Source organism: Xiphophorus hellerii, chromosome 4 (genome assembly GCF_003331165.1).
Source record: "Xiphophorus hellerii strain 12219 chromosome 4, Xiphophorus_hellerii-4.1, whole genome shotgun sequence".
Classification (NCBI taxonomy): domain Eukaryota; kingdom Metazoa; phylum Chordata; class Actinopteri; order Cyprinodontiformes; family Poeciliidae; genus Xiphophorus; species Xiphophorus hellerii.
In genome coordinates, this window is record NC_045675.1 from 25,341,193 (window position 1) to 25,350,380 (window position 9,188).

Below are 9,188 nucleotides of genomic sequence, written 5' to 3' on the forward strand. Positions count from 1 at the left end.
AGTATTGATTTTAATCACAGCAACTGTTGGGCTGCTTGGCCTGTTTTTATGAGCAGCCATAAAACTGTGAGGAGATGGCCTGGAAGCTTTCCATGTATTACAATCAGAATGTATAAATTGCCCCATTACCCGCCTCTCCACTGGTTACTCTTGGAACATTAGCAATTATTTTCACATAGATCACACTCATAAAACCCAATAATTTTGTGATTTAAAGCCGTATTGTTGAAACCAGGCTGCGGCTTTCCGAGGCAAGAGGGGCCGTCGGCTTTTAGACATTGATTTCAGGCTGCCGTTAGATGTGCTTTACAAGGACAAATTGTATGTGGGCTTTTCTGAGGGAGACGGAGAGAGTGACTCTGAAAAAAGAAGAGGAGATCATCCCCGGTTCAAGTGTGGGTGTCTGCTGAGGTGAAGTGGTTACAAAGGTTTGGACTGTGAGCTGATGTGGGAGTAGTTAGATGCTCGGTGTGCCTTTCGGTCTATTTCTGCTCGTGTTGTTTTGTTGCAGCTGGCTGCAAATTAAAATAAGGCAGCCAATAATGATGAATTATATGAACCATGCAGCGTATCCTTGCCGATTGTTTCTCGGGTCCGTGTCCTCGCTGCATTCTGTGCTCCTGCTTAGGCTGCTTTGGGTGTGCATTTTTCTAAGCGCATTGTTTATGTTGATGGATGTTGGTCTAGGAAACGCTGAGGAGGGCTGCGGTCTCCCACTCTGTACTTATGGAGATGGATTGCTTCGGTAGGTGGTGGGAGGTGAGAGAGGCCGCCGCCGCCGCTGGATGGTAGAAGTCCTGTTGACTGCCCACCCACCCATCATCCCATTACTTCTCCCCTGGGAAACCTAGAGGGAGGACTCAGGGATGGAAGAAATATAGATAAATGATTCCAGTTTTGAGGAATACAACAATGAAGACGGCAACAGTCAGTAGAAAAGTGTTTGGAACACTTAAGCGACTCAGATCAGCAGACTAACTTTAGAGGAGTAGAAATGCTAATTTTCCAATTCAGGTTTTTAGCAATTAAAAGTAAAAGGATATCCAAGTCAACCTGGCCCTATGTGGGAAAACAATTGCCCTTCTTGTTAAATTAACTGTAATTAACCATAGTTAGGAAGCTTAGTTTAATTTCCCCAGCAACACCCAGGCCTGATTGGCTTGTAAAAATAAAGAAAATTACTACATGACAACATAAAATGGGCTAAAAGATCTCAAAAAGCAACACATCATCTTCAGATCTAGAGAAAGGCTTTGGGACTCCAGTGAACCACATTACGTACAAATGGAGGAAACATGGAGGGACCTTCCCACTCTTGCTCACCAAAATTACTCAGAGGTCATCGCCGACTCATCCGAGAGTGTCATGGTGGGTGATAGCCGGGTTACCCACATGCAAGAACACACCAAGAGGAGCGATATGAAACAACAATAATATTTATTTTGGTGAAAGGAATAGGGGTCAGGGGAAATAGTTCTGGAACCTGGGACTGGAGGAAACTGGTCGTCAGACTGTATATGAGAAAAAGCGGAGTGAGACACGGGATGGGTCAAATGGAATAATACTGAGAATCTTTCGTAGAACGCTTACTTGAATGCGGAGGTTAGTATTGTCGATGGTGGCGGCTGGAGAAGTGAGTTACCGTCGGAGAGCGAGCAGGTAAGCCTTGCAGCTGGAGAGCAGGGTGAGCTGGCTTCCGAGCGGAGTTTCGACAGTTAGCCCCCGGAACATGAAAGGCTGGCAGGCTCAGCCGGTGGCGAGGCACAGAGGATCCACGGAGAGGGACCAGGGAGGTAAGTGCACGGAGGAAGGCAACCGATTGGTAATACCAATGGCGTCGTGAGGAACACAAGGAAATCCAGGAGGAAGCGCTTGTCCACATCCAGGAGTCACAGGGCGGTCACAAGGAAATCTGACGGGGAGAACACAAGGAGCGATCAGAACACAGGGAGCGATCATAGAAGGCTTCTTCCTAAGAAAAACGTCTACCAGTGAAGGCAAACACTCAGGCACTGGAGTGTCAGCTAGGCTGTCCTTATGAAGCACCTCCGCAGCTCTCGACAATAAGACACAGGTCCGCTCACTGGTGACATCTGATGGCTGTTAAAGGAAACGCAGCTTCCCAGAAAAAACCCAGGACAGAAGAGGAAAAGAAAACAAAATAAAACAGGAAAAGGAACCCCAACCTAACAGAGAGGTCACAGAAGAACCCAAAACAGCATCTGCAGCGCTGCAGGCCTCGTTTACTCAGTGAGGGTCAGTGTTTGTTATCCAAGATCAGAAAGTATTGGACAGAAATTACATGTGAGAGCTCCAAGGTGAAAAGCAGCTGATAAAAAGAATCCCAAAGCTTGTCTGACGTCTATGACGTCTATAAGGAAAATATTCCTTGGCCTAATTAAGGAAAAGTCTGTTGCATGTTGTGTAAAATTAACCCATGAATGCTGCTCTCTTCCAGAATACCCTAAAAGATCAAATCTGGTCATCGGTTCATGACCTCAGCTACAGAATGGCTTCAAATTAAATAAAAAGATTTTTCTAGTCATCTAGTCAAAGTCTGCCCTGGCTGTAAGACAAAGTTTATGCTTAAGATCTCTCCAGTGTGGCTGAATAAAAACAGCTCTACAGAAAATAGTTTGCCCACAGCAATATGAAAGACTTAGTGCCTGGTTTTACTAACCCTTGATGGCAGTTGTTGTCGCCAAAGGCGGCACAAAAATTATTAGGTTTAGCAAGCAATCAATGTTTCACACAGGGTTCAAAGTTGTTTTGGAAAACTTTTTTTCCTCTCAATAAATGTAATCATCATTTGAAAACTACTTCTGCATTTGGTCGTATCTGTATTAAAAAGTTTCATGAGCTAAAAAGTGCAAATATGACCAACAAGCAAAAACAGTGGACGCTTCGAAGGGAGTAGAAAGTGGAAACAAAGGAGAAACAAATATGGGAAGTAAAGAAAGATTTAAATTTTTAACTGGGTCATGTTTTGGGTTGCCACTGTGTGTCTGGATATTTTTAATCTACAAAGTTTGCAGTAATTACACATTTAATCAACAGTTTATTTTATCTGTACACTACAACAAATTCAAAAGTTATGTTGTAAATCCTACAAGAGGCAATGAACATCTTTAAAATAACATCTTTTCAATTATTTCAAATGCCCAGACAGCTAGTCGCAGCATCTCCAAGGGTGAAGGATATTTTGTCCATCTCCAGTAAGTGAAAAACATAGCTGAGAGTCGATTAGTCTCAAAATGTGCCATTAATTTTTCATTAAAATACTTTTGGTAAATAAGGTTGAAAGTACAGAGAGAAATAAAGTCTTTAAAGTAGTGCGGTATGACTCATGCAAATCTTTGTGCTGCACAAAGTGCTTCAAAACATACTCAAAGCTGCTGGGACTTGGTTACTTTCCAAAACTGATGATTGTGGAAGGAGGGCTTCTTTTCCTTGACCCTCAAGATGCCTGCAGCAAATTCATTTCCACTGAGTGACGGTGCTGAGTGACACCCGGGTCGAATTTGAGACTCTAACCACGCACAGCCACACTCACCCCGCATTTGGAGGTCATTCTTGGCAAGTTACTCGCCACCTCCTGCTATTTGCATCCACTTCACATGTATGTATGTACATGCATTTGTTTCTGACGTGTGAATAATGTATCATCTCGTCATTGTATGGGCACCGGGTTTCTACATCAGGGCCCGACGCGGTCTCATTTAAATCGACACTTGGCCCCAGGGGTCTGACGGTGGGCTCTTGTTTTCGTACAGTGATGGAAGCAGTCAGGTGGCGCATCATGAATTTTCTTTGAAACGCAGCACAGTTGAGCCTAAAGAGACTCAAGTCTTTTTCTTTTTTTTCTGATACATGAAAGAACAGTGATTTAATGCCGGGTCTGGACTCTGTCCTTAAAAGAAAGAAGTTAAAGCTAGAGCGGGGTGACATGGCTTAATGATAAAACTCTCTTTTTTGTCATACCAAATCTTATTTTAATGAATTTTAAAAATTTTTTTGCTTGCTTTGTTTTCTAAAAAAAGAAATCACAAATGACAGAAAACATTTTCACAAAGTGGCTTTTATTTCAATCATTCCTTCAGTAAATTGTACAATAGAGCATTAGGACCAAGCTGAAAGAACTTTTGTTTAATTACTAGAATATGGTCATAATATCAACAGAATAAGACACAATTTTACCTGTAAAAAGTCTTCAGATTATGAGAAAAGTCGTTCTGAGAAAAAGTTTAATTATTATTATCAGGATCTGATGTGACCATGTCAGTTTCTGAAGGTCTTTCTTCAAAATAGACTAAGTTGTTCTGATAAAAATTTGATGCTGATTTGTCAAAAGATTAAATATTTCTGTTACTGGAAAAAAATAATCCAAACTACAACTTCACAAGATGCTCAAATTTCCTCATTTTACCTTTTTAGTAGCACTTTATTTGACAAGTGGTGTGCATAAGACTGACATGACACTGTCATATATATGACACAACATCCGTCATGAACATGAAGGAGTCTTCATGAATGTTTGTGATTGTTGTCATGAAATGTCATTTAGTAAATAGTGACACTTTTAATGCAAAGTTGTACTAAACGTTGCATAAAAAGTCCAGTAAGTGTCAACTTTGCATTAGAAGTGTCCTTATTTACCGAATGACACTTCATGTCAGTCATAAACATTCCTGAAGACTTCTTCATGTTCATAACAGGTGTCATATCATGTTTATAACAGTATTGTCAGTCTTATGCACACCCCTTCGAATAAAGTGTTACCAATTTTGTTGTTTGTGTTGGGATTTTCATAAAATTACTACTTTATTCTCTTAATAATACATCTTTATTCGGGTGATAATATGACTTTATTCTTGTAATTAAAAAAGAAAATAATCTTGGCCTGTCCCTAATATTCTGTCGTAGAGTTGACCTGAACTCAAAGTCCAAATAAACAGAAGCTGTAAAACAGACTCGTCAAACAAGGAGCTGCCCTGGGCGTGTTGACATCACTGTGGATTATGGAAAACCAAGAAAAATTCAGATTTTTTACAAATGAAATCTAATATCTTCATTGCCCAGCTCTAGTTAAAGCTACATGAAAGTGTTTTTCTTTAATAAACTCAAGTGACGACAGGATTTATAAACCATTAACTGTTCGCTAATTTCATAATTACATTTGAATGCGTAATAAATAAAGCCGCAAGCACATTTGCATCAGAACAAATCTAAAAGGCACAGGCTAGGAAAAAGCCTGCACACTTTACTAAATGAGTGCGTATTTATATATAAACTGACTGCAGATAAACAGAGATTCACATGCACACAGTGTGGTCCAGCCCTGAGCTCCCAGGCCTGTAATGAAACCTTAGCGAATGTCTGCTAAGGAGGCTGGAACAGCCATCCAAATCGGCCTGCGGTCTCATTCAGACAACCACCTCGCCTTCGCCAGCTCCCTGAGCCTCTGTGTTCAGTCACTGGGTGGTCAGGAGATCTAAACCGGCCCGAGAACAGGGTGGAGGTTTAACAAGGGCCGCTCTAAATGTGGTCGGTGTGGGACACCAAAAAGGGGCTGCTATTTATTCGATGCCGCCAAGAAGCAAATCCGGACCTTTCTTCTTCTTTATCCCGGTCTCCCGGTTCACTGATGAGTGGAGCTTACCGCAGATGAGGACCTGTGAAAACCCAAGTCGGTGAAGAAAACTTCTGAGCTTCCAGAACAACAAGCACTCAAAGGACGTTTCAAAGCGGAGCTCAGGCTATTAACATCTGCGGATTGCTCTCACTTTCCACTGGCACGACACAGAGCTGTATGGATACACACAAACACAGACGCCCCCACGCACGCACACACACACAGAGAGACTTGCTTCACCATTGTGGCTTCCTCCATCCACACAATACACCCACCACAATGACCTGGCTAGGCCTCCACCACACATAGCATATATTTATTCCACAGCAATTTACCCTTTGGCTTTGACAGCTCATCGTTTATGCCACTGCGGCTTTTTCAGTGGCACCACTCCCTACGCGTCTGCCCATCTACCAGGCCTGCCTGTCACACTGAACACAACGGCACACTGGTGACTGATGCCGACTCACAGCTCAAAAATGAGATAAGGCGTTGTTAAAAAAAAATAGCATTCCTCTAAAATGACTGAACACCTTCTCCTCGTGTTATACGTGCCAATCTGTGAAAAGGACGATGAGTTTTCACCGCTGTCCTAACAGCTCGTCTTTAAACGTTACCCCTCAACAAGCACAGCTAATACACTTCACTCTGCTGACAAGTCGAGGTCACTTTCACATCAGACTAACACTGCACCACAACATTAAAAACCAGCCGGCCATGGATTCATTAATTCAGTTTATTTATTTAGTGCAAATTCATAACGCATCTCATCTTAAGGCACTTTCAAAGATCAAACGGGTTCAATTTACATCAAATTATATCATCCAATCATTTACACAGGTTCAAATTCAGCTACACACAATCCAATTTGATAGTAATTAAAACAATACAGTAAAGGTTAGATGATCATAGAATGTGAAAAGGCTAAACTGATCAAGCATGTGGTCACAGTGGAAAGAAATGACTGCCTTTAAACAGGAAGTAGTGTCCAGCATGGCTGGGTGAAATGGCCTTAAAGGAATATCTCGATATGGTTTGGATTTATTGGTATACATGATATACCAGGATATCTAAACGTGAACCTACTTCTCTATAATAATAATCAACCTCCTAATTCGCTATGAATAACAAGACAGACTCAAACCGTTCTTCCAACATCTGGACAAAACCAACACATTTTAAAGCCATTTTTCCCCTCATAGAAGGAGGATTTAAGACGAATACAAATTTACCTGACCCAAAAGCAGACCAGGCAGGTGATAAACGGTGACAAGATCCCTAATTTAGTTGGTAATTAAATGAGCCGAGCACCAAAAACATTAATTCAGAAGCCGGGAACAGGAAGAACAGGTTTTCCAGCACATGCCACATTTAATTTTTAGGTCTAAAATAAATAAACAGTGACTGGGAGCTCTGTCAAGTGATTGGTATTTAAAACATCATGAGTCATATAACGACTGCGGCTTTCATGAATTACGTCTTGACAGGGGCTAGAAGACAGCAGCACAAAGATTAGAAGGAAAACTGTTTGAATAAAACCCAAACACACAAAAAAACAACTAAATTTCAACAGCTGACAGTAATACATGGCAGAAAGAAAATGAGCATCGACACATTAGATCACTTTTCAGAGATGAGCAATCAGAACAGTAACCTATTAACATTCAGTGCTTTGTTACAGAAAACTGAGCTTTTTAGGCTTAGAGCAAATACGGTACAACGTGAACTTCAATAAATCAACCCAAAGATCAGCTAAACAATCACAGAAATCCCAACTGGTTTTGCTGGGCTGAACAAAATAATTACGACCAAATTTCTCTCTCTTATGAAAGAAGCAGTAATAAAGTTCTTCATTATTTTGTAAGATTAGCTGCCAAACTGTAGCTACTGCAGCGCCTGAGGAGTTTTGATCGAAACAAGCTGAATATTTTGTCCAGGGTGACTTTGTGTATAATTCACTAGAGGTCAGTTCTGAATGCACTACTATTACTAACAGGCAAAGATTGCTATGTGAGTATGTACTCAAATAGGTAAGATAGTGTGATTTTAGACATTGCAGAAGAGAGAATATTTCATCATATATAATCATTATATACCCTGGTTTAGCATCCAGCATCACTTCTCTGATAGAGGTCCTCAGGGAGGATTGTCTGTGATAGTTGAGAGGTTTTCTGGGCGAGTGAGAGTTCCTAAGCGCACAAAACCTTTCTGATGAAATGATTGCAGTCAATAATCATGATATCCCTCTGTGTCCTCTATGGACAAGCCAGGTAGCAGCACGGGCAGCTTAGCCATGACACATGGCTTAAGAAACGGTGCAGTGCATTAACAGTTATCAGCCTCCAAATGTCATCTATCAAATGTTGTACTTAATGCTTCCACTTGCAAAAATACACAGCATGTGTGATAGAAACTTCTGCGTTTGTAACGTCGTTAGATCAGAGGACTTGGAGAGTCCTTTGATCTCTCCAAGTCAAGAGTTGTACAAACCCGAGTAATGTAGAGACTGGTGTAGTGCTCTGATTGAGGAGATGCGCACACCTCCAAATTGTACAGTCAGGCTGGATGTTGGGCTAGGTTGTGAGATTAGGTTTTCAGGTTGCAGGTGAAGTTCAGATGTGTTTGTCATGCTCTCAAAGAGAAACCTTGGTATTGTATTTGAGGATAAGGAGGAATGAGAAGAATGAACCGGGTCTCAGGGCTTGTTACATAAACTCTACTATCAGTGACAAGGTTGCACTTTTGCACTTTTTGAATTTTGAGAGCATAACTCCACCAGTTTTAAAAATGACCACTTATTATTTTAGTGGGATAATAAGTACTATCTCAGGAACTAGAGACTTTAGGACAGTATGGTAGACATTTTATCGATGTTATAACTTACACAATGCACCATTATAGTTTTCAGTCTTTGAGAATAATAACACCTTTGCCTGATTTCCGAAGTTTTGTTTGTTTTTGTTTTTTCCATTTTTCATATTCAGACAATAAATTATTGTTTCTGTAGTGAGATGCATCTTTTATGATTTATTCCACATATTATTTTAACATTTTAGGCTAATTCTTAAACCTGAAGTGATGCTGTTCATGTGACTTTATAACTCTCAGCCAGTTACTTTGGTGAAATATTTATTTTTCTCTCCGCTGCACCTTCTGTGAGCTGCAGTTTTACAATTACAATCTTCACTGTTAGATTGTGGGACGGAGTAACAACAGTATTGAACCTGTCTGGTGTCTTACTGAAGCAATTAGCCCGTCTTAACCTTTAATCTTGCTTAATTCCTTGGCTGCACCAGATGAAACTCCCCTGGCCTTGCTGAAAATTGTCAATTACATCTGTCACACTGAAAATGGAAACCAAGCCAATTTCTTCTCTTTCTTCTCTTGAATTCCTTTGTTTCCATTTTTTCTGGCTTGCAGTGGCTAAAATACAAAGCACCAGCTTTTTTGCAACTGTAATGACATATTTCCTCATGACACTAAGCAGATAACGATGCAGATAAAGAGGAAGGAAGGAAAGGAAAGACAGGCGGCGTTTTTTTTTTTTTTCAACTTT

At 40.8% G+C, this 9,188-nt stretch overlaps 1 long non-coding RNA gene across 1 annotated transcript; it reads right to left on the bottom strand.

The window, feature by feature from the left end:
* Positions 1-1,420: 1,420 nt before the first annotated feature.
* LOC116718838 (uncharacterized) lies at positions 1,421-2,059 on the bottom strand. The gene is made up of 2 exons (XR_004339004.1): positions 1,591-2,059; positions 1,421-1,511 (listed from the first exon to the last, which is right to left on the bottom strand). It is a non-coding gene; the product is annotated as an uncharacterized LOC116718838 (long non-coding RNA).
* Positions 2,060-9,188: the final 7,129 nt, after the last annotated feature.